The sequence below is a fragment of the Vulpes lagopus genome, chromosome X (assembly GCF_018345385.1).
Source record: "Vulpes lagopus strain Blue_001 chromosome X, ASM1834538v1, whole genome shotgun sequence".
Classification (NCBI taxonomy): Eukaryota; Metazoa; Chordata; class Mammalia; order Carnivora; family Canidae; genus Vulpes; species Vulpes lagopus.
The window spans coordinates 7,427,338-7,453,022 of NC_054848.1; the positions used below are offsets into that span (position 1 = coordinate 7,427,338).

General features: G+C 44.8%; 1 protein-coding gene across 2 annotated transcripts in view; it reads right to left on the reverse strand.

The window, feature by feature from the left end:
- MID1 (midline 1) overlaps positions 1–18,291 on the reverse strand; it is a 351,552-nt gene extending 333,261 nt beyond the window's left edge. Inside the window, exon 1 of one of the 2 annotated variants that reach the window (XM_041740833.1) lies at positions 18,172–18,291. The gene's annotated coding sequence lies outside the window, so the exon portion shown is untranslated. Of the gene's footprint in view, positions 1–15,650; positions 15,672–18,171 lie in introns of those variants that run through there. The other variant, XM_041740834.1, reaches the window with a different exon arrangement.
- Positions 18,292–25,685: the final 7,394 nt, after the last annotated feature.

Here is a 25,685-nt window from a genome sequence, read left to right on the forward strand (position 1 = left end):
AACCGCTGAGCCACCCGGGCTGCCCCCTAGAAGATCATTCTTTATTTTATTTTTTTCATGTCTGTTTGATGGCTTACTTTCACAAAGTCTACAAAAATAGGAGAGAAAAGTCTGTCAATGAATAATTAGTAATAACTACTGGGTTCAACTTGACGTCTTAAATCTTAACACCACCAATTTTTGGTTACCCAGGGGGTGACTCACACAAAAGAGTTCTGTATTACCTTTTTTAAAAAAAACTTTTTAAAATTGGAATTTCTATTGTGATTATTGTAGACTCACATGCAGTTGTAAGAAATAGCACAAAGAGATCCCCTGTACCCTTCGCCTAATATCTTCCTATGGTAACAATTTGTAAAACTATAGTATAATACCACAACCACTATATTGACATTGATATAATCTACAGATCTTATGCAGATTTCCCCACTTTTATGTGTACTGGATTATGTGTGTGTGTGTGTGTGTGTGTGTGTGTGTGTGTGTGTGGTATGTATATGTTCCATTATGTAAGTGGAGTCATACAGTACATTGGATTTTTTGACTCCAAATTTCCCACAGATTCCTTCAGGCTGCTGAATGTATCAATGGTTCATTCCTTTTATGGCTGTGTGGTATTCCATGGTGTAGACATAACATAGTTTCTTTAACTCTCTACTTGTTGAAGGAAATTTGGGTTCTTTCCAGGTTCAGGCTAACATGAATAGAGCTTCTATGAATATTCATATACAGGTTTTTATGTGAACATTTCATTTCTCTGGGATAAATGTCTTCCAAGAGTACAATTTCTGGGCTATGGGGATTTCATATTTGCTACTTAAAAAAAATTCCCATTGTGCCTATTTCAAAATCAGCTTTTTTAAAAAAAAGATTTTATTTATTTATTCATGAAAATACACAGAGAGGAGAGAGAGAGGCAGAGACATAGGCAGAGGGGATAAGCAGGCTCCATGCAGGGAGCCCGACGTGGGACTCGATCCCAGGTCTTCAAGATCAGGCCCTGGGCTGAAGGTGGCGCTAAACTGCTGAGCCACCAGGGCTGCCCTCAAAATCAGCTTTTTAACGTTATCACAGAAACCCTTGATAACAAATGATGCCATGGAAGGCGCTCTTTAAAACTTCCCTGCCATCTTGTGTTCTCCCTTGAGAGATCCATAAAGTCCATACTAGAGCACTTAGCTGATCCCAAAGGGTCATGAGTCACAGGACAGGCAGTGTGGGCTGAGTGAGGACAAGAAATCAAACCACTTCTTCTGTCTCACCATTTATTGCTCTCACCATAACATGCTGCACCAGTAAAATTACAGATGGAAACAACCAAAGACAGGGTGTTTCTCATCATGGAAGAAGAGACAGGATTTACTTGCCTCTTAGGGATATTGTGAGCTCACATCCCACCATCTGTCCTTGCCACAGTCTCCTCCATAAAGGTCTTGTGTGGCTTCTTCACTCAAAACTTGAAACTGTCTCAGGGCATGGGCAAGTGATCAGGGATGGCGGAGCGCGAACACGTGAACAACATTTAATCATGCTCCTGGGGGCGTATGGGTATAGGAAACCCAAAAGTTCTGGGACCACAGCAAACAAACCCTTTTCATCAGGCCCCCGGGGATTATACAGCTGCGTGGTTAACAAGTTGACTATACTGACCAGAGAGCATTGAGCTAGTTTCGAGAATTACAATTCCTCAAGTCTAAAGCCCTGCCAGTCAAGTTCTGAGGTCCTGAATGGTGCAAGGAAGAACGTTATCTTCGTTTTAGAAAAATTTTTAAAAGATTTTATCTGAGAGAGAGAGAGAGAGAGCATGAGCAGGGGAGGGGCAGAGGGCCCAGCAGACTCCTGACCAAGCAGGGAGCCTGATGCGGGCCTCGATCCCGAGACCCTGGGATCATGACCTGAGCTGAAGGCAGACGCTTAAGTGACTGAGCCACCCAGGGGCCCCAGGAAAGAATGGATTTCATTACTACACGAGAATGGGCCATTGGCTTTTTCCCCATCACCTTTCACTCTCAATCGAGGAGGTGTCACCACCCCTGTGGGTATCTGAAACCGGTGCTACTCAAAACAGGGTCTTGGGACCAGCAGCGGCTGCAGCATGGGCAGACCCGGGAGAAATGCAGACTCGGGACACCCCCTGCCCACTGTGATCCGTAGGCCCAGAACGTCGGCAGGGGGCCCGGCCATCTGTCCTTTTACTGGCTCGCTCCTGGAGACGCTGAAGCTCACTCAGGCTTCAGTGCTGTCTTTGACTATCTGAGGACTCTTTCCAGTAGACAATGGGAATGTAAGTCGTGGCTTGCAAATGAGTTAAAAGAAAAACGAGCCAACAGAACAGTTTCAGTCCTTTTCCGTCAATTACATGGTCTTTATGAGGCCAACCTTGATATATGTATGAGCCAGAGTTGTTATTTCTGACATTCAGCAGATCATAGCTTTCTTCACACATGCTGTACTTAAGTTATGTTTCTAATGAAAATGTGAAGTTTGTGCTTCTACTTAGCACCTATTTAAAATTCTTTATCAAACTGTAATTTCCTTGAGGGCAGGAAATGTGTGTCTCCATAGCCTAATAAATAGGTGCCTAATAAATGGTTGTTGAACAAATGAATGGCTTGTGTTTTATATTAGAGTTGCTTCGTCCTCCACTACACAGTGCACTTTAAGGTTGTAGAACATGCTGGATTACTGAAAATATTCTGGTTCTCCTTAAGTATCCAGCAGATTTCCCCGAACACAATAGGTTCACAAAAACCGCTGAATGGACAACACCAACCAACTAAATTGCGTCTTTGGTGCTACTGCACAGACCCCAAACCATTTTTACTATCACCATTATTTCTGTGTGCATGTGGGAAAAGCTAATTTCAGAAGAGTCCCTCGTGGAACAATAAAGGAGAAAGGAGGCAACGGATATCCAGCCAGATGAGCAGGCAGTCCCCAGCTCCTGCTTCCAGCACCGATTTTCCAGTTAAGAACCCAAATTACACAGTCTCACCAGATGATCCAAATTCTGGCATTAAGGTAGGGATGCCTCAAGCCCTTCGGGATTGATCTTTTAGGTTTCCCTGCCCTGTTGGTTGTTCTGTAAGATTGGGAGTAACAGACACTTCCGCAGCAAGGTATTATGACAAATAAGCACTCTCGAAGGATCTGATATGCGTGAAGGCAGAAAACACATCTATGCCCAGGGGTCTAAGATAGCTTAGCAAGGATCTAAGATAAGACAACTGTGCTCTTTAATTTTCGTACAGCTCATGTGAAGGACAGGAGCCTCTAAGTGTTTTCCTCAGCAGGTTAGGAAACATTAACAGAGGGATACAAGTTTTGTAATCTACTTTTGAGTAAAACAAGCAAAGAAATCATTCATCTATACCTCGGAATCTAAGAGGAGGAAAAAGTAAAAGTAAGTGTTTATGATGAGTAGACTTTAGCAACAAAGTACTTTGGAAAACTTCTACAATTATTAATAATCTTAGGATAAATTCAACATGGTTTTCCAAAGAATGGTTCCTTGGGAGTGACAGGAAGAAGAAAGGGCTATAGATATTAATTTTTTCGTTCAACGTTGCTGCCATTTTTGCATATTTATAGAACTGGGATTTGGTTGTCGATTAGGGTTTTTTTTTTTTTTTTTTGCCCTCTTGAAATGTGTCTACAGGACGTGTATTTCTAAAAGGACTAACATGTTTCTGATCCAAGAAGGAATACAAAACCAGTCTGGGTAAAACATCATCTTCCAAACAAATTTTAACTTTGTGTTTAATTTGTTCAAGCATTTCACAGAGAATTTGTCTCCAGGCAAAATTCTTAAAAGCTAGTTTTGAGCCAACATACGTTACAACGGTTGCCTGCAATCACTTGAATATTTTAGTAACATTAGTCCAAATTTATTTGAGCAATGTTTTAGATGCAGAACTTCAGGCTAATCTAGTCTCAGAAAGATCCTTTAAAGGTATAAAGCTGTCCATTGTGAGCCGAATGGACAGGGTGATAGAAAATCAGCTGTGGTAAGCCACTGTCTCGACATGCTACCAACCCCTTTCGTTATCTCCCTTAGCAGAAAGATCCCAAGTCCTGCTTAAGTCCAAAGACCTCTGAAGGAAGTCCAAATGCTTCTTTTTAAAAAAAAATTTTATCTTTAAGTAATCTCTGCACTCAATGTGGGGCTCAAACTTAGAACCCCCAGATCAAGAGTCATGTGTATGCTCTACCGAGTGAGCCAGCCAGGCGCCCCTTGAGTGATCTGGAGTAAAAGCAGTATTAACTAACAAATTCAAAAACTTTTTAGTGGGTACCCTTTCACCCAGGGGCAGTGTGTTCTGCATGATTTGTCCTACAGAGTGACAGTTCTATAGCTCACATGTTTATCAAATATCAGGCTATCACTCTCAAGGAACTTAGCAGGGATGATACTAGCCAGCATTTACTGAGCACTTAAACTGTGTGCAGAACACTGCATTTACATCTCCTGATTTACTCTTAGCAAATGACCCTGAGAGGCAGGTGGCAAGAGAAGCCAAGGTCAGGGAGTTAAGTGTTAGGAGTGGGAAGTCCAGCTAGCAAGCGGCATGGCAGAGATTCTAATCCAGGCCTGCATGGTTCAAAAATTTGCTCTCCTAACCTCTGTTGCATTCTGCACATCTTTAGAGGGCATCAACAGCTAGTGATGGTGGCTGTAGGAAACTGCAGGCTGGGAAAACATCCTTCCTTAGCTGCGGTGGGAAGGAACACATACACATTAATTTTATTTTGGTTAATTTATGGAGCGATAATTTGCATTTTGTGTGTGTGTGTGTGTGTGTGGGAGAGAGAGGATACTTAGAAATATCAGAAAAGTTTGAAGACCACTCAGCTAGTCTTTTCAACTAATTATTTTAAGATTTTTATTTATTTATACATGAGAGACACCGAGAGAGAGAGAGGCAGAGACACAGGCAGAGGGAGAAGCAGGCTCTCCATGAGGAGCCCGATGCGAGACTTGATCCCAGGACCCTGGTATCCCAACCTGAGCCCAAGGCAGACGCTCAACCACTGAGCCACCCAGGTGCCCCTTTTCGACTAATTAAATAAAATTAATTTAGACTGCAATTTATCTCCCTTACTCACACTCCTACTTGTGACTTGCAGATTAAGTCTTAAATGCCACACTGTAGTAACCAGTCCATATGATCCCAGATTTTCTCCAGCCCATTCTCCTATTCTCTTTCTCTCCCCAATCATGAGGCAGTGGGCATTTCCCTCTCGACCCCTACTTTCTCCCCTGTGGCACACACTCATTTCCTCCCTTCCATTTTCATAAAGTCAGTGTTTGGAACACAGAGAGAGCAAGAAACATATAGATGTTGAGTGGAAAGAAATCATTACAAGCTAACATTTCCACATTTGTTCTGTTTGGTCTCTCAGAGTTCCCAATTAGTCCTTGTCTTAATTCTTGGGCACGTTTCAGGAACTCTCACAATACTTAAATTATCATCTTCCAATATCCTTCCCTAGGAAATTCCATGGAAGCTTCCCCCACTGCGTGCAATCCAAGGATCTGAGTAAGAGCCGTATTTTACGGAATACCATGGGAGTACTCTTCCAGATGGTCCATTCTGTAACACTCTACGAGTTATAGGACCCAGTGTGTATAGATATGTCCTCCTGAGCTTTTCTAACCAGTGGGCTAGGAGAGCCATTTTACTATCCATTGTACCTTATGCCAATCTTTTCTCAAATCTGGAATCATAATTGATGGGTTTTGTTTTTCCCATAGGAACAGCCTTGGTTTCATGGCTCTCATTTTCTTGGGCAGTCCCATTGGCTTCAAACCCTTACTTGCCATAAAAGATAAAATTTTCAACAAGAGGCCCTGGAATGCAGCCAGTCCGATGGAACTAAAGTGATGGTCCTTACTGCCCTTAAGCTCTTCTGTGTGGACGTGCACACAGCCTGCAGGGCAAACAGACAGTCCAGCAACAACCAGGGTAAAGGAAATATGCAGGGAAAGACACAGCAAACCCTTGCAGGGCAAACTGAAGTGGGCAAATCCACAAAGCTATGGTTAGTGAGCAAAAGTCAGCAGGTCGACTGTCCCACATTCAGCAAACGGAAATGTGAGGTATCCTTCGTCCTGACACACTAACGTGGACCTATGATTCCCACAGCCTCCAAAGACAACAACTTCCACGGTAGGGCCAGGGTACTCTGGTCATAATGTCATCCTTGAAAAAGGTCAGGAAAGTAGAAAATGTGATCTGCATTATTTTTTCATGTACCTAAAGGCCAATTATCTATTAAACTATTGTAAAGAGTGATCATTTCAGGGAAACACTAAAAGAGACTTTAAAAATAGTTGATTGCAGTGATTTACGTCATAAAGAAACAGACCATCTTAAGGAACACATGGGCAATAAAAGCAAGCAGATGCTTGTATTCTACCCCGGGCACTAATGGAGACGCACTGGCACTGTTTCAACGTAAAGCTTGCCATCTTCGGAACTGCCCACTGGAGTTGTAAACGCAGCTGCGACCCGTTGAGTCACCGACCAGTGAGCGCTCCCTGCCCACTCTGAGCATCACTCTGCGCTGCAGGTAAGAATTAACGTCACACTGTTCACACGTCAAACTTGTTTCCTGACCCAGGCCTTGAAACGTGTGACTGACTCTAAGTTCCGAACTTGCCATAAAAACAATTCCTCGGGTTGCTGAATTGCAAACAGAAGTTCTTATGAGCGAAATCACAGTAAAAAAATCAACGAGCAAGTCCAAACCCCCGAGCGGCTGGGCTGGGAATCTCACGCGCAGGCTCTAGGCCTGGCAGTCACAGGCTCGGGCGCTGGGGACTTGGGCGAAGCCTGGCAGTGGACGTGGATTCAGACACGACAGCCTCTCCCGCCCACTCCCCTTCCCAAATTCAAAGTGTTGCATAAGTATTAAGCCAGGTACTGCTGCTCAAGAAAGGACTCCCGGGACTATGGAAGGCATCTGGAGGACTGGCTCTTCAGGCCACCAAGCTCTCATGCACTGCCCCAGAGCAATCGCTTGCTTGGCTCAGGACGAGGGGACCTCCTCGGGAGCACCTCCCCGCTTGCAAGCCCGGGCGTCCTGCCACCCCACTCTTCCTGAGTAGGGACATTCACGAATTAAGTGGCGCCCACCCTACTACCGCAGCATCGGGCTGATTACGAAGATGAGGCCGGCCAGGCCGTCCTCGGGGCTCAGTAGCACCGGGATGAACCCCCGCAGGGCATGAGCGTGGTGGCCGCTCGCCGGGACCTGGCGCTTGGCTGGCCGCCCCCTCAGGTGGGCTCCAGTGCTCCCTGTGGGTGCTCTCACCCTCCCCTTGCTGGCTTCTTGCCCACCTTTGTTTCCGTGCTGTCCGGTCCTCCTTTCGTCAAGATACCTAGAGAACAGTGTCGTCTTTGCCACCCACCGACAAGCGCAGCGACCACTTCTGTCTCATTCCACGCCTGCCCGGCTTTCCACGGGACCCCCTCATTTCCTATTTTATTCTGTGTTTCCGTTTGGCTCTTCTGCTTTCCCTGTGCAAGCGAGTCCCCTGCTATTTCGTTCTCACCCTTTGTCCTCTCTCTGTCTCTCTCTTTTGGTCTTGGGTGCTTTCTAGCAATCTGCACCCTGTCCCTTCTTTCTTCTTTTCTCAATCCCTGAGCCGTCCGCCTGTTTGTGTGCTGGGCTTTTGTCTCTACAGGGAGAGTGCGCTTGGCTGGGGAGGAGAGAGTAGATTTTTGTTGCTTTGGGATCTCCCTTCCTCTCTCATCTCCTGCTTCTCTTTTCTTTCCTTTCCTCTTTTTCCTGTCTTCCCCACCTCCTGTCCCCTGACCTCTTTGGACTTCCGCTTATCTTCTAAATAATTGTACTGGGTCTTAAAAAGTTGCAACACTTTCTTTTTTATACCTTGCATCTGATTTTGAAAAAAACCGGTAGACAATGGCTACAGCTTACCCTCCTTAACATATAGAGAAACTTTCAAAGGGACACATACATGTGCATACACATACATGTGCATGTATGTAATACGTAGAGAAATGTACGTAGGTACATAGAGTGTTGCTTCATCACTGAGAGTGACTCTAGGACACAAAATGAGAACTGGATGTACTCACGCTCCTAAGTGGAAATAATCTACTGGAACTCTATAAGCCCCTAAGAGTTCTTGGAAGCGGCAATAAAAATGAAGTGTATGATAAAAATAAATATATTTTGGCAGATAACAATACACATGTTTAATTGGAATCACTAGTGTCATACATTGAAATCCAAAGTTAATTCCTGATCAACAGCAATAAATTATATACAACACATACACACACACACACACACACACACACACACCCCCCACACTCTATTTCCTCCACAGAAGGCAGGTCATTTATAAATAAACTTTTGTATAATCTGAAACTCATATATTGACTTACGCTACCAAAATACAGCCTGGAGTAAGCAGAGAAACAAATAAATCAAATGGACAAGTATATATAAAATAGGCTGTTTCGGAGATAACACAGGACAGATTTTACTAACTAATTTATGACCTACAATCTTGTTGGCAGAGGCCTTCCTCCTCCTCATTTTCAGTCTTTCTGAGCAGGATAAACAGCCCAGAAGGCCCGATGGTGTGCAAAGCTCACATCTTTATCTCTGCAAGAACTTTGTTTGGGGGCCTGAAAACAGAAGTTCTTGGAGTTTTTCACTCATGGTAACGTTTGATGTGTTTTCTGTTTGCTGCGACCTGCATTCGGGATCATTCTCCCAGGTCCCCCGCGTATTCTTTGAACTGTTGGCAAAGTATTTATTGGCAGGTGACCGCATTCGTGGGCAAAGCGAACTCTTTCTCTGCTGCGACCCCATCTAGCTCTGGCTTCCTGAGACCGTGTCATGAATTCTCAACCCTCCATATGCCAAGCGGCCACTCGCCCACGTGCTAATGGCCAGCTTCTGTGGGATGCTCCTGCCTTGAACTTGGGCCACGCCGCTGAAGCCAAGCGAGTCTTTACGAAGCCACCTGGCAGGCCCTCTGGCGCTGCAGTTCGGATTTAGAACTGCCTTTTCAAACTGCCCTTCTATCCTGGAATGCATCTGCACCAAAGTGGGTCACACAAAGACATACGAAGGCAGGGGAAGGTGGTGGAAAGAGCAAGCTCTGAAAAACACGCCTTAGGCTTCTGCTTCGGGTAACAGCTTCCACTCCACCTCCTACTCCGCGCCTCCCACATGCCTGGCTCCCAGGCCGTGCGTATGCGGTCGAATCTCAAGTATCCTGATGGAGAACCAGGCTGCTTATCTGAAAGTTCATACAAACGCTTCACCGTCTCCTACCCAAACACAACACAAGTGAAACGGCCAAACGGGGAGCCTCTCAGTCTCTCCCGCACCATTCTTTGGAGGAAAATGAGTATTCCTTGCTTGGGAAAAACAGCTGAATGGTTTTGGTAGGAAACTTCCTCTTCTCGATAATTCAGAGAGAGCAATGTGGCTCATAAGTAAAGAGACTTAAAAAAAAAAAGTAAAGAGACTTAACGGGGTGCGCCAGGGACAAAGGGAAAGAAGTGGAACAAGGCAATGGGGTGGTGGGGGGGAATTTTGGTAGCGACTTGGATCCTCCAATTCCAGAACACCTGCAGGGAGGGGAGCTAATACCTGGATTCCACAGGGCTTAACCCTCTCCCCCCTTCACCTGCCCATTACAAGGTTCGCCTAACCCGATGGCCGCAGCTTCGCTGCCTAATGGCTCCCTTTAATGAGAGCATGTTTGGAAGCCAGAAAGGAATTCGCTGAGGTCACTCAAGGGCAGTGGAATTACACATGTCATATAAAAGGCTCTGGCTAAGTTGACGCTAGAAAAACAGAATGGTCAAACCTTCGCCCAAACACTACGGGGAGTGTGAAGTTAATCGAGTGTGCTCATCTGTTAGTGCAAACTCTCGGGTTACATTTTCCTAAATCCTATAGTCCTCTTACAAGTGATAAGGGATCTCGGCTGAGAAAAATAATGTAGCTCGTTCCTATGTGGGATCCCTTAATCCGGGCTGAGGCAGAGGAGGAGAGGAGGACGGGATGAAACCAGAGGTACTCCCCCAGACGACTGAAGCGGACGGCCGTCCTGTACATTATCAGCCACGAGAAAAACTTCGCTCGGGTAAACGCACCGGGCGTTGAGACCTCAGCTGTCCAGATTCTCACACACCACCCTCCTCCCTCACCCCCAGCAACTTATTGAAAACAGCCCTTCCTTCTCCAGGCTTCCCTGCTGGTGAATTTGTGGAGTAACGATAGTAACTCATGGATGCAGGACCTCTGACCATATATGAAGTTATTTTGATCGTCCCAGCAACCCTGGGAGGTGGGTGTTTATGGCCTTTTTTTTCCAGATGGGAGAACGGAGGCTCAGAGAAACTTTGCATCACAGGGCCAGTCAATGGATGAGCCAGGACTTAAACCCACAGCAGGACTTTCAGCTCCAAAGCTCCTGCGTTTTCCACTCCAGCAGGCTACAAAAGATTCCCCGCCCTACCCCCAAACCAGGTCAACTCTATTGTTCCCTGAGTCATTAAGGATACCACTATCACTCCAGTTAGGTGACGAACTTCCTGGGAGTCTGCCTTGATGCCTCCTGGTCCCTCCCCATCACCCACGTCCCCATTCATTGCCGCTCCTATCTCTTTCGCCTCGGAAAACAGCCACACCTCTTCCTAGGCCCCTCTCCTAGGTTCCTGTTTGGTTCACCCACATTCAGTCTGACACCCCATGATTTCTTCTCTATGTTGCTGCCCACGTGGCCTTTCCAAAAGACAAATGGCATCCCTCATTGAAAACTCCCTCTTACAATCTGGCCATTTCCTCTCCCTCCAAGCACACTGACTCCCATCCTTCCTACTGGCTCTCAGTATAAGCAGCCCTCTCTTGGGGAAGCTTTCTCTGACTTCCTTCTCAATTAGCTAAAGGACCCCCGTCACCCAGTACAATCTCACAGCAATGCATAGCTATACTTCCTAGCTTTCGCTCCGGGCGCACCTTTACCCTGGTTTGTGGGACATTGCGTCAGTGTTTTTGCCTCCTACACTAGACTGCTCTCTAGGTGAGCGCATGCTCTGCTTTAGTCTGAGCATGTAGGGCGATGCCCGGCTCAGCACAGGACTTTGATAAATATTGTTCGGTGGATGTTGAGCTTCTCCTTTTTGTTTTTCTCTTTCCTTGTCCTCTCTCCATTCCTGCCTCTTCATCCTTATCCCACTGCTTGTCCCAATGTCACTGGATCTTGTTCTCTTACTTGGTTTTAATTGGAAAGAAATCCATGCCAAAGCTGTAAATATGGTGATTACAGGTGTTGCTCTGTCTAGATCCATTCGTTTCTACTAGAACACTCTTGATGCCTTAAAAGATAATGAAATTGGGATGCCTGGATGGCTCAGTGGTTGAATGTCTGCCTTCAGCTCAGGGAGTGATCCTGGGGTCCTGGGATCGAGTCCTGCATCGGGCTCCCCGGAGAGAGCCTGCTTCTTTCTCTGCCTGTGTCTCTGCCTCTCTCTGTGTCTCTCATGAATAAGTAAATAAAATCTTAAAAGAAAAGGTAATGAAATCATTCTCTATCTCTGGGATATTAGGCATCCCTGTATGATGGGGGAGTCGTACTGTATTTCATGAGTTCTCAGGGGGGAGTTCTTTCGGATTCGGCATAGCTGGTATCAGGATGTATCCTACACTTGTTGCTGCCTAGACTGCACTCATGCTATAATTGCCTTGCCTGCCCATGAACATAGAAGTTCATACTGTTTTCACCTCTTTTGAGGTCTAGACATTATTTGAAATAAGATGCACCCATTAGGAAAGGAGAAGTCATGTACCTGGCAAAGCCTATCAAAGAAATGGAAAGGAGGAAGGGATTCCCCCCAGACCAGAGGAAGATCCTCTCATGGCAGGAAAGTTGCCTGGACAGGTACCCAGGAGATCTATAGTATCCACCAAGCATGCTGGTTCTAAATGCATTTGTGGACATGTGTTGTGTTAGAAAGGTTAAAAAATTAGCTCACTGCGAAGTGTAGCAACTTGGTAGATATTCCTGTGGGTGTGAATAGACAAGTCCATTCCCAGGGAGGACCATGTGAGGAAAGATTATAGTTCTGATGTGGTTCTGGGAGTGGGGAGGACCACAGAATCCAGTCCACAGCAGTGGCTTGATCAAAGTGTAGAGCCCTATCATGATGAGCACTGGGTGACATAGAGAAGTGCTAAATTATCATACTGTACATCTGAAACTAATATAACACTGTATATTCACTAACTGGAGTTAAAATAAAAATTTAAAAAGTATAGATCCTCTATTTCTCACTTATTTTCATTGAACTTGAGATAAGATACAATACCAAGAAAAAAAAATTCTTCCAGTTAAGGTATAAAACAATGTTTTCTTAGCATTTAAATATGTCATGCTACATTTACTGAAAGAACTCTTTTAGGCATACTTAGACCAATTTTTTAAAAATAAATCCTATGTTCCTCCTGTATGCACATATGTGGAAAACATAAGATAAACTTTTTAAGATTTCAACTTCTCTAAATCACTTGTCAGTTGGGAGCTGCTGCGTGTGTGCTTTTGCGTACCATGCTATGACACTCTGTGCCAAAATACATTTCCTTTAAGAGAGCTTCTCTACTATCTTTGAGTCTCTACCAAAAAGCAGAGGGATGTGTTAGGTGGGCAGTGGAGAAAGAGAACGGGGTCTGGGGGTAACTTTCGGGGGCATAACACCTTGAGAGGTCCATCCTCAAGACCCCCTGGAGAACTGTTGTTACGGATTGAAGGCAGGGAAATGTTCTAACCTGTTGTTCATAAAACCAGAGGCTTCGAGCAATGAATTCACTGGCCCAGTGTCCCGCCACTGCTGTTGGAAAAGCTTTCAAGCTGTCAAATGAGTGAAGTATGAAGTTATGAAGTGACCATGTGTTTCTAAAGCACGTTACTTTTTGGAAAACACCTTGAAAGGAGGAAGCTTATGTCTGAGATCACATAGATTGCTACAGAAGGCAGGAGGCTTGAGAGCAAGACTCTCAGACGCAAAAAGGTTCTCTGAAAAGCAAAGCTTAGGCGGCCGAGTGGGCGACATTACATCCAGGCCGCCAGTGTGTGTGTGTGTGTGTGTGTGTGTGTGTGTGTGTGTGTGTGTACTTCTTCCTCTGTCCCTTAAACTTTCTTTTTTTAAAAAAAATTTTATTTATTTATGATAGTCACACAAAGAGAGAGAGAGGCAGAGACACAGGCAGAGGGAGAAGCAGGCTCCATGCACCAGGAGCCCGATGTGGGATTCGATCCCGGGTCTCCAGGATCGCGCCCTGGGCCAAAGGCAGGCGCCAAACCGCTGTACCACCCAGGGATCCTCCTCTGTCCCTTAATTGTGTCCTTGAAGACACCCATCTCAGATCCGATGACTGTTTATCAACTGGCCTCATGTCCGGAATTGTGCCAGGTGCTTTCACGGATACCACCCTTCTCAACACTCCTAACTGTCCAATGACATGCGTATTTGTGTCTCCATGGATGGATGAAGGAAACCAAATCCCAGAAAAATTTAACATGACTTGACCAAACCCACCATCCACTGCTTTGTGTCTTAACTTTAAACCAAGCATAGCAGTTCCAGTGAACTCGTTATCCATTCTCTAGAGCTGATAGACCCTTTTGTTCCCCCGAGGCAATGCATGAGGTGTGTGTTAGCACAGATCTAACTAACTGCACAATTAGAGACCCGAGGTGGGGGTAGGAGGGAGGGGAATAATTGTGGTTTAAATAACCCAAGGCCTCCGTTGCAGAACAATACCTATAAATAATGCAGCATTTCCGGGCTTAGGCTTTTTAACCAGAATTCCAATTCTGTCACGTGTTAAAACTCAAACTGTCAAATTGAGGAGGTTCTGCTTAATTTCATTTCTGCCTCAAGTTTAGACAAGTGAAGAGCAACTCACAAGAGCTAATGCATGAGGACGTGCAGTTGGAGCCATTCTTTACGCAGATCCAGCTATTAAGTACCACGCATATTTGAAAATGCTACATTCCACAAAGCACTGCTATCCATTTTTATTTTCCTTTTAAATAAAAAATAAAATTAACTGAACCCTTGGCAATAATATATAAAGGAACTTAATTTCTCTGAAAGGTTCACTCGCAGAAGATTCCCTTCTATGTGATTGCAAGCAATTAATTAAAATATGGAAATGTACTTTTACATTTAACTAGAAACCCTAGTCTTGTCTATCACCTTCCCAGCTAACCTTTCTTCAAATATAAATATATTTTAAATTGGTTTTGCCAATGCCCTAGATACTTGGCGAATCCTACTGACACAAACCAGTTATTAATTCATGCTCCCTAGTTCTAAGCCTTATATATACAACCTTAGAAGTAACAGCAGCTGCCTTCGTCTGCCTCATAAGGACTGTCACTGGAACTTGAACCTTAATAATTTCCAGTGGTTAAAACCAGTATGAAAGCTCTCGAGGTACTTGGCATTTTGAAAATATCCCCTCTTTGTGTGTGTGGCACCCTAGGAATCCCCGATGCCTCCAAGAAAGTGTGGTCTTAAGAATTACATTAACAGCATGTAAAGAGGTAGCATCCAGCAATCTGTCATTCACAGATGCTCTGCACGGAGCAAAGTGGCATCTTTCTTCTTGTAAGTGCAACCAAGTTCGTTGGCATCTACCTGGCGTGCTCTGACACGGAAATCATCTGGTCACTGAAAGCATGAACAACATGGCCTGTGCCTTACCTGACTTCTGCCCACCAGTTGGGAAGCTGTGACTTAGAGAACGTCCCTCAGGATGATCAGTGAACAAGTCAGTGGTCAGGTAAGTTTGTAGCAATTCATATTTCATATGCTGCACACTCAAGAGGCAATGAGATTTCTCTTGGCAGAAATGCTATCGGTGGCATGAAGATTTGGTTTAAATTCATCTGTCTCTGATATACCCGCTTTTCCTCCAGAGTACTTAGCATAGGACTTCAAAAGGCACTCAATAAATATTTGCCGAATGAACGTAACAGGAATTAATAACGCGAAATGTTTTTGAAAAGGTAATTGATGTCAAATGGTAGGCAGAGAAAGCCAGAGAAAGTTCACCAGGGATAGGAATGCTGTGTACAAATCTGGTACAGTGTCCAAGGAAAGAATTTACATTTAATAAATAACTTTTGAAACCAGGTTCTTTTATGTCATTGCCTCTGGACTAGGCCACACTGGCAGCAGCAGAATCCCAGCCAAACACACCCTGATAGCAGTTTGAGAAAGGGAAGTATAAACCATAACTAAATGTTAGAAAGGATCCCATGAGGAAACACTTTGTCATCAGTTTTGTCGGAGATCTTTAAGAACAGAACAACACATGCATGCACGTGTACGTGCGCACACACACACGCACACCTCTTTAAATTCTTTATGGAATCGAGAGGCCAAGCTGGATAACATATAGAGGGCCTTGACATCCCCTCCACAGCATGGAAGACAATAAAAGTTAGGACACCTTCCTTCACATTTAGCCCCAAGGCTAGGTTAACACAGTACAGCGGAACTTTGACTTGCCCCATCTCCATTCCGGGCCCGGGTTGTCAGACAGTTTCCTAACTTTTACACATCACACAGATAACAAATGCATCCTACCTGCATGTAGCAGTGGGGCAAACTGAGGGAGCTGCGTGGCCCAGAGATAACCTTCAGGGGGACACCCCCCAGCCTAGGCACAGCTTGATGACCCAGATGACAAAAGAGACCAACATCTGGGCAGGTCTGTGACCCATTCATTGTCTCCCAGGGCTCAGCCACTGGTCTGAATCTTGGCCTGAAAGAATATTCATTAGTCTGATCAGCCAAAAAAACCAGCCACCAGGCCAGTCTGCAGCCAACCACACCTCATACGCTCCACTCCTTCGGGGAGTCACAACACATGCTGGCCGATGACCACGGCAGGCTCTGACAAGACCTGTTTCTCTTTGTCTTTTTTCTTCCCCTAGTACTTTTCAATCTCCTTCAATCCAGACACCTCCTAACGTCTCCCAGATCTAAAGAGGCTGTCGAGCGGCTGTCCCCTCCACACAACAGGCTAGCGGTGGCTCCGAGGGGCTGATGCGACAGCACGGCATCCTACCTACTGCCTTGCGCGGCAGGATCAGTCCGGACCCTCAAATAACTAATCTTCCAGAAGGAATCCTCCTGAAACTCCATTAACACCAAGGTGTTAAATACAATCATCCCTCTTATTGCCCCCAAATGAGCAGCCGAGGAGCCAAGGACCAGTAGGTTGCGGAGTCAGGGCCCTGGTGGCCTGCGGGAACTCGCGTGTCACCGGCCAGGAAAACACTAGACGTGAGATCCAACCTCCTGCCCTTTACCCGGGGCCCTCCCCACCCCAGGAGACCTATCTATCTTTCTGCTTATATATTCCCCTGGCTGTTGATGTAATTAGTATATAATAACTGTGTACATATTAACTCACAGGAAGAACAGCGGACACGCTGGCCGACTTGGCCTGGGGCCATCTCATCCGCGGGGTGAGACAACCCGGTATAAATATCTGTTATTAACCGTATATTTTCCAATAAGGGTTCTGTGTCTCCTGGGTTACTGATGCCCGTTGAAAGCAACGCACTTACAGGACTCCTGTTTTTTCTGAGCACGACCGAGAGAACTGCTCCGAAACGTCTGCCCAGAGTCCTCTCCGTCCTGCGGCTTTGGCTGTCAAGAACTTTATTTACTGAAACGTCCACTGCACCCCGCGATCCGCGCCTCTAGGTCTCGCTCTCCTGGGGCGGGCAGGCTCCGTTTGAACTACGTTCCTGCGAACGGCTCTGCTTTCTCGAGTCAAGGGCCCTAAACAAACCTGGCCATGGCTTTTGTGTTTCCGAGCGGGGAGCCGCCACTCCCTGTGTTACACCGTAGCCCGAGCAGAGGACGGGCGATCGATCGCCAGCAATGGTTTAAAAAGTGCTCACCCCCTCAGACCCGCTTGCTGGCGCCGGTTACTTTTCTGGAGGTCGGTTTCCAAACATGAGGAATCGGAAACCGGGTCCTCGTGCCACTTGCCGCAGCCAGTAGCACAATCCTGTTCCCCCAACTTTTAGGATCAAGTCGCTGTGCATGACAGGAAACGACAGTATGACTCGGACAGCTGAGCAGTCACATCACTCCAACACAATCAACCCAGCTAACTCAATTAAGAGCCACCCCCCCCTCCTTGGCATGAGCTAAATAAAAAATAATTCCAAATAAGAAAACGATTCCTGATTCCAGATCACATTCGGACAGCTCTACTGTAAGAAAACTGACTTTCTTTTCCAAAGTTTTACCCATGCCCCCGAACTCGGCTGGCATAGTTCTTTCCTCCTTCCTCGGGCTGCCTCTTTTAATTGGCTGCTCCCACGTCTAACTACAATTGCCCTGAAAGTCTGGCAAACACTTTCGCATTTCCATGTTTAATTACATTCAGACTGAGATTTTTGTATACACACAGAGTATAGCCAAATTCGAACTCAATCGACCGCAATGCCTTTGACATCAAGCTCTTATTCATCATTCTCGCCTTATATATAAACAGACATACGCTACTTGTCAAAATGCGCGAGTGATCTTTACATTGTCTAGAACAAAGAGCCCAGCCCGGCTTCTTTCTTTCCTCAGTGTCTCAGAAGTTGTCCTTTACTACATGTGCAGGATGCAGGGATTTTGCTGCTGCATGACTGAAAAACGATACCTGCAGACTGCCTTTTTAGTGACAAATTGCACTTCTGCGGAATATCACACTGCCTGTGGTTTTAAGAACCCACTTAGATTTACTATTACTTCCTTGGGGACTCAGCCTTCTCACAAAGCACCCCAAGGCTCATTTCCAGTGTTTCAGAGTGCGACAGGGATGAGAAAGTTTGCTCATCACGATGGTCTACAAACTCTTGGCTAGTAAAAACGCTCTCTGGAATGGCTAAGGTGCTAAAATCATCGCCTCTGTGAATTCCTGGTGTATAAAACAGGCAGGAAAAGTTGTCTGGAGGTATTTGCGGAGAACTGTGTCTGTTCGGGAGGGAGCTGTGGGGTTGGAGGCTGAGCTACGCCTCTCCCTTTGCTTCCTGGGTGAGAGCAGCGAGACGTGGCACTTAGCTGAAGCGAGCAGAGAGAGATCGGTAAGACTCACCGGCTTCCCCATTTTTCCCAGGACGGGGGATTTTGTTCCTCAGCTGTGATCTGGAAGAGACAAACCTGTAGGTCCTCCAAGCAGGCTGCCTCGGATCAGCTGAACGGCTGGGGCGTTCAGGAAGCTTGCTCTGTCCAGCTCCGAATCACTCCCCTTTCCAGGCTGTGTGCTTACACGCCTCCCAGTCAGCGCAAAAATCTGCCAAACTCAGGTCAGCCTAACAGGTTTCCTTATATAGGTAAACATGAATTGCATTCCTGGTGAAAGAAGTTAACTAGGAATCCCGGTAACCTGGTTAACTCTATACATGCCAGAATGGCTGGGTGTCCGTCAGCCTGTGCAGGGTTTGGTTGCAGCACAAAGGGATTTGTGCCATTTAATTAAAATCATCTTTATCCTGGCGGTCTGTGAAATTGGCCCTTCTAGGAGGACTGTGAGTCAACAGTGAGTATTTTATATCAGGAGCTGTGACCAACCTCATATTATCCAAAGGCACAGTAGGGAGCAAAACCAAAGTAGAGGACGGTTTTGTTTGCCTTCCGTGTTTTTAAAACCAGGATAACTTGTCTTGAAATGATTTTCAAAGAAGTGAATAGAAAGAGGTGATGGGAAGAGAATGTGAATAAGCCTCCATGAAATAAGGCTCAAGTGCCTTACGTGGGCACAGTAACTAATAGTTATTCGACCTTCCCAGGCCCTTAGTAGATAATGCAATATGATCATTTGGAGTTTACTCCCTTTACAAGCTAGTAATTGCTACTGTATTTTTTTGATGGGCAAAATGACACATAATGACATCTCTTTATTCCCTGTAATAACCCTCCTGAGCCCACACATTGAAGCATTATTTGATGGCTTCAGGAAGGAAATCTACACATGTGAATTTGCATAATTACACGGAAAATTGTTTTCAACAGCTTCCTGGACTTAAGGAGATAAGAAAATCCATCTTTAAAAGAACTCCTGGAAGGCCCAACAATGGGCTCAAAACATAATTTTTAAATGGAAGTATGTAACATATCAATTGTCTAATAATTGGCTCGCCCCACCCCCCATATTTATCTACCACCAAGTAAAGTAATAATCCTTTTCAAGTCTAACCAACTCCACTGCAGTCTTCCTGTGACTCGGAGACCCCCATGACTTCCCAGTCCCCGGGGGCTGGAGGTGAAGCTTGCCCACTAAATAAAAGCCATCTTCAGCTGGGTCATTTGTCCCTCCCTTTTTGCACCCCCTGGGTGACTGCTCCTTGGGTAGTGTCAATCTTAGTAAAAATAGCTTGGTGCTGGGTTTTAGGCCCCTGCTCAGGAAAGGGGAGAGAATGTTTACATACCTCCTAAGCCAGCACCAGCACAAACCAATCGTCAAGAGTTTCTGCGGGGGCGGGGGTGGGGGTGGGGGGTGGGACGCTCCTAGCACTGCCTGATTCCAGTCCATGTTCGCTCAAATAAACTCCTGAAAACTGGGGAGGGGGGAAGAAGAGGAAGAGCTTCTGCTAAGAGCAGTGAAGGGCAAAAATCACACTGTCAGGACGGGCGACCAATCTTTGGATAGCATTTTACACCAGGCAAAGATTTTTGCATCCAGTTTCTCTTTATATCTCCACAGGAACACTGTGAAGTGTGTGTGTTATTTCCTTTTTATGATAACAAAACTAACTCGCAGAGATACAGTGATTGCTCTAAAGTCTCACGATTGGCTTGAGGCAGATCCCAAATCTCAGATCTTCTAGAATTTAACTCCGGTAGAATTTCCAAAAGTAGAACCAACTTAAAGGCACAGAAGAACATTAAAATGGCAGTTTTCCATGCTCAAATATAATTTTTAATAATCGTCTGTCCGGAGAGTTTAAATGCAATATACGAACTGATTAAAATACTCTTTCTATAGTCATAACTTACCATGAAAATGACTCCAGAAAGATCATAAAATGAGATAGGAAGTATATTTTTATTGAATACGAATTTGGGTTATAAAATATTATGAAGATGTAATTGCAAATATTGCACACATTTTTCTGTTCGCAGTACACACATTTCTATGGCATCAAGTTAAGACTCATCTCGACTCCCCCACTGGCAGGAATATTAGTGTTTTCTACTTATTGGGTTTTCATTAATCTTAAATAAAACTCTGTGTACCATGCTAGGTAAATGGCTTTCAGTACTAGAGTCCATTTACGATCCTGCACCCTTTATGTTCTCATAATTCCCGCTGAAGCAAGTTCTGTTTATGCAGGAACTTTAGACTTTATTAACATGTTGATGCAAGACAAAGAATGCATTTTTTTTTTCCTAGGGCAGGCTAAACCTTTAAGTGCCTTAAGCTGGCCTCCAAATTTGTTCTTACAATTCTAAGCAAACAATCATTTAGGTTTTAAACACAAAATATCTTAGGCTATAATTATTGAATTGGAAGGGTCAAAACGAAATTTGGATCTCAAAGTAGCATATTTCAAAGAAGGAATATAACCCTCTACTAAATCCATTTTGGATGCCTCAATCAATGGTTTGGGAAAGGCTGTGCCATGGAGCAGCCTGGATCCGACCTAACCATAGAAGCCCCCAATGACAGAGCACTTACGGCTGAATAATTACACTGTGCCAAAAAAAACAGCATTTATGGGAAACTGAATAAAATACAAGACCTACTTGAAGAGGAGAAAATATCATAGTGGTTGAAGGTAAACATCAGGGGATAGATTTTAGAAATTCCCGATGACATACAACTAATGAGTAGTTGAGCCATAATTCCAAGCTCGGTCCATCAGACTCCAGAACGCTTGCTAGTTCTATGGCGCCCTGGGTGTACCACACCACCGAGGAAGTGCAAATGCCTTTGAGTCAGAATGTGCTTCCATGCTGGTTCCGTATCTTGGTCGTGTGACCTTGGGCAAGTCACTTATGTTCTGAAGCCTCATCTCCAAAGTGAAAACAATGGCTGCATGTCTCACAGATTTACTGAAAGTACCTAACAGGTGTCCCCCTCCCCCAATCATTCCCAATTAATGTACTGATGCTTCTTACGGCCCAGGCATTTTTCTAGGCCCTAGGTAAACAGCCACGAGTAAGTTAGGCATGTCTCCCCCATCATGGAGCTAATGATCTTCAAGGAAAGGCTGTGCACATCTATATTATGGAATATGAAACTCTGACATTTCCCTGGATCTCTGGAGTTTAACTGGAGTTCCACATCAATATAGAAACACTCATAGACAAATGTTTAACTGGAGTTCCTTGTCAATATAGAAATATTCATAGACAAATGTCCAAACTAACGCTTTCACTGTAGTTACTGCAGGTTGCTCTCACTGGCCAGAGGCTGGCCTTACCATGCTTAGACTTGGGGGGCCTGGGCTGAGCCAAATAAGGTAAATATCAGGGAAAGGTAAAACTCGATGCATCCATCATATCATGAAACATCCTTCGAAAAACTGAGGAGGACTGGTGCGTGTTCAATTGCAAAAACACTTTGAAGATGCTTGGGAAGCTGGATGTACAAGGAGTTATTTTCATCATTAATTCTGTATATGAAGAAGTGATGGAAAAGCATAATACTATAGCCCATTATCTATCTACTAATGTCTCTTTAGTTCATATCCATTCAAGAAGCATTTAAGGGGTCTTATGGCAAGGGTCTGTGTAGGATACAAATAGGAAAGGGTACACGGAAAAAGAATTGTCCCTAGCTTTAGTGGAGCTTTCTATGTAAATGTTATGGTGCTGTGTTGGGCAGGATGGGCGAGGTCATGCTCTGGTAACAAGGAACCCCCCGATCTCGGTGGCTTGTAAACAACAAAGGTGTTTTTCTCACTCGTGCCACATATTTACACAGATTAACAGGGAAGGCTCTCCTATTCATAGCCACTTAGGAGCCCAGGCCGATGAAGGATTCCTTTCAACACATGCTTTCACGGTGGCTGAGATGGGAGATGGGGACTTGGTGAATCATGCAGCACTACCTTTCGAAACTTCACTTCATAAGGGACACTCAAACTTCTGCTCACCTTTCATTGGCCACAGCAAGTCCTCCGGCCCTGCTGAAGTTCAAGGCAAGAGTGAGAACTAGAATCCGTGACAAATGAAGACATGACAGATATGGCCAACCATGTGGCTGGAGGCAAGCCTCAGTGAGCTGGGCGTAGTCCATACCCTTGATGGCGCAATGACTGGCATCGTAAGTTCGGGAGTTCCTGGCCTGCTCCAGTTTCCATTAGAGTGCTGGCTGAAAGGTGGACTCAGAGATTAATCAGTGGTGCTGGCTGAACCTTGAGGGAAACAGCGACATTTAAAAAGAATGTCCTGAGGCAGGCGCTTCTTAATATTTCTATCAGTTACTCGAGTGATGAAATAAAAGACAAGTTGATTTAATTTGCAGATGGTGCCAAATTGGATAGCTAACACCTCAGAGGATTGTATTATAATTCTAAATGACCTTGAAGGAAAGGGGGGGGGATGACGTTAAGAAAAAGCAGCTTACGTCCAACAGGGACAAACAGAGGACTGGAATGCACGGGCTACACAATATGTGGTAGGAAAACCAGAGTGAGCAGATACAAGTCCGTACGTTGGATAGATCCTGACAGCTTAGCACTTTTACTTAGTACTTTTACTTGGTGTGGTGGTATTAACCATGGGAGCGCTGGAAACTAGGAATTCTCAGAGCACTGCCTGACTGGAGATCTTCATTTTAAGAAACAAGAAATCAGAGCAAATTCAGAGGCAAAAGCCAAAATTTCCAAAAGACCGCGTACCCTACTAGGTCAGGAGTCGGCAAGCTTTTTCTGCCAGGGACCAGAGAGTCAATATTTTCACCTTTGCCACTTGTAAGTCTCCCTCCCTACAACTACTCCACTCTGCTGCTGGGGTCCCACGGGGCCACAGATAATATGTAAATGAATGGGCATGGGTGGGTGCCAATAAAACTTTATTGTCGAAACTGGGCAGCTACCCTTGGGCTATACTGTGTAGACCCATGCTCTCTCTACACTGTAAGAAGCATCCCAGAATGGCAAGGTACTCATAGGTACTTGATTGCAAGTGCCGAGAAGGTAAGAGGGACCCTATTTTGGCTATTTTCCTATTGTTCATGTTCCCTTAACAGCGCTTTCCACACAGGCGCTAGTGAATACATTGGTGACATAAATGAAATGAAATTAGCTAGAAATGTCACTACACTGGTCTCCTTATAAAATATTCAAAAAGAACTAGAATATGTACTTCTTGAAGAGGTCATGGAAATACAATCCAAAATAGCATTTCCCATCTGAATTTGCCAAATGCTTATCAATTACATTGCCCTCCTGCTACAAAAAGATCAAGGATGAAAAAATACAAGAAAACCTTGAAGGATTACAATAACGAAATTAAAGGAGACAAAAATTTGCAGCAAGATATAAGCACACGGCATTTAAAATTTTTTCCTCTCCAAGTTCTTCATAACCAGCTGAAGTCAATGAAACAAATGTTGTCTTTATTAGACAAAGGCGAAAATGGAGACAAGGAACATTAAGTCAATTGTCTAATGCCAATAAGCTCTCCCCAACATAGTCATCTTGTTCAGACCTCAGGACCTTTGTATATGCTATTCCTGCTGCCTGGAACTCTTCTCCTGGTGTGGAAGGCAGAATGGTGGCCTCCCAAAGATGTTCCCATCTGAATTCCTGGAACTTGTGAACATGTATGTTAAATGGCAAGGGGGGATTGATGATGCAGATGGAATTAAGGTTGCTAGCAGGCTGAATTTAAGATAAGAAGATTACCCTGGATTATCCAGGTGGGCCCAATATAATCATAAGGTCCATATAATGTGGAAGAGGGAGGCAGAAGGATGAGCGTCTGAGCAATGTCATGTGAAAGACTGGACTAGCTATTGGTGGCTTTGCAAGTGGAAGGAGACCACGATCCAAGGAATGTGGGCAGCCTCTGGAAGCTGGGAACAGATTCTCCCCTAGAGCCTCCAGAAGGAATGTGACCCTGTAGACACCTTGACGTTAGCCCAGTGAGACCTGCGTTACACTTCTGACCTCAAGAACTGTAAGATAATAAATTTGGGCTGTTTTAAGCTGCTAAGCTTATGATTTGCCACAGCAGCAACAGGAAACCAATATACCTGGTATCTTCACTGCTAGCTCCTACACTCTCAGAATGTATGCAAACGTCTTCTTCTCCAGCAGGGGGCCACCTACAATAACCAGGGCTGACAGTTCCCACCCATCCCACCTCCCGTGGTTCTCTATCGATTTACTGGTTTTATTTCCTTCACAGCTCTGGTCACTATCCAACTACTACCATAGTTCATTCATTGGAAAGCAAAAAAAAAAAAAAAAAAAAAAAAAGGAGAAAAGGCCCAACTTGACCAAAAAAGTAGGCCACAGTGACACACTTGAAAAAAGAAACGGCGGTGGTCATTTTATATGTCTCGGAGCAGGAATGTTGGAGAAAGAACCGGGTTTGGATTAAGTAAAGAACATTTATGTTGGATGAAAAGACCTTCTTGACGGTAGTTGGAGTAATTGCACGATGCAACAGGCTGCCAAGAAGGGCCGTGGAGGCCCAGATTGTGGCAACACTCACGAGAGAGATTAGATAAGTTGAGTCAAGAGAATAAGTGGGGCTCAGCCTAGAGCATTTATTTGATGACCTGCTTGTTCTTCCTCTAACTTTAAAATGTGTGTAGCACAAAGCAATGAATCACCGGGCAACATCTGCATGTAATTGCATTTCTGTTCCAATAATAAATGTTTCAACTGCTATGCTATTTACGAAAGCTGTTATCATAAAGAGCCAAGTGGGGGAAATTTGAAACACAAATGCTTATCTTCAGAAACCTTGCCTTTGCAAGTCGGGGTCCGAGGACCGAGACAGCAACTTTGCTGTAGTATCTGAACTGTCCTGAGGAGTTTGTTTTTGTAATCCTATTTGAAATTGGTTTTGAGGGGTTTGATTCCCTGTAAAAGCCCTGTCACCCATGGTTTTCGTAGTGTTTTTTTGAACCCGAGAAGGAGCAAAGGCTAGAAATTGTCCAGATTTTCCTCTCAGACCTACCGTCTGATTTTCGGACCCATTGTCAACAAGGGAGAAAAGGGGTCTTGCACCTTTGTTTTAGTCAAGAATGCTTATTCTCAAAACAGAAGACTAGAGTTACAGATTTTCCCCCACTCACCCTACTCCCACAAACCACCCCCACCCTGGGGATCTGGGGCCTTTACATTGCTCACAAAATGCCAGGACATTTAAAAATTATTAACAACCCATGGAGAATAGAGTAGGACATCAAAGAAACTCTTAGTCCCTCTGGCCAGTCTTGCCCTCCCACTTCCCCACAGCAGCAGACAATTTTTCTGTATGCCTTCATGCAAGAGAAGCTGACCTCCCCACAAAACCACTGGTGACACCAGCAAAGGCTAGCAGTCATTCGGCTATTTATTTTTATTTATTTTATATTATTTTTATTTTTTGTTATTTTATTTTTTTAAAAGATTTTTTTTATTTATTCATGAGAGACATAGATAG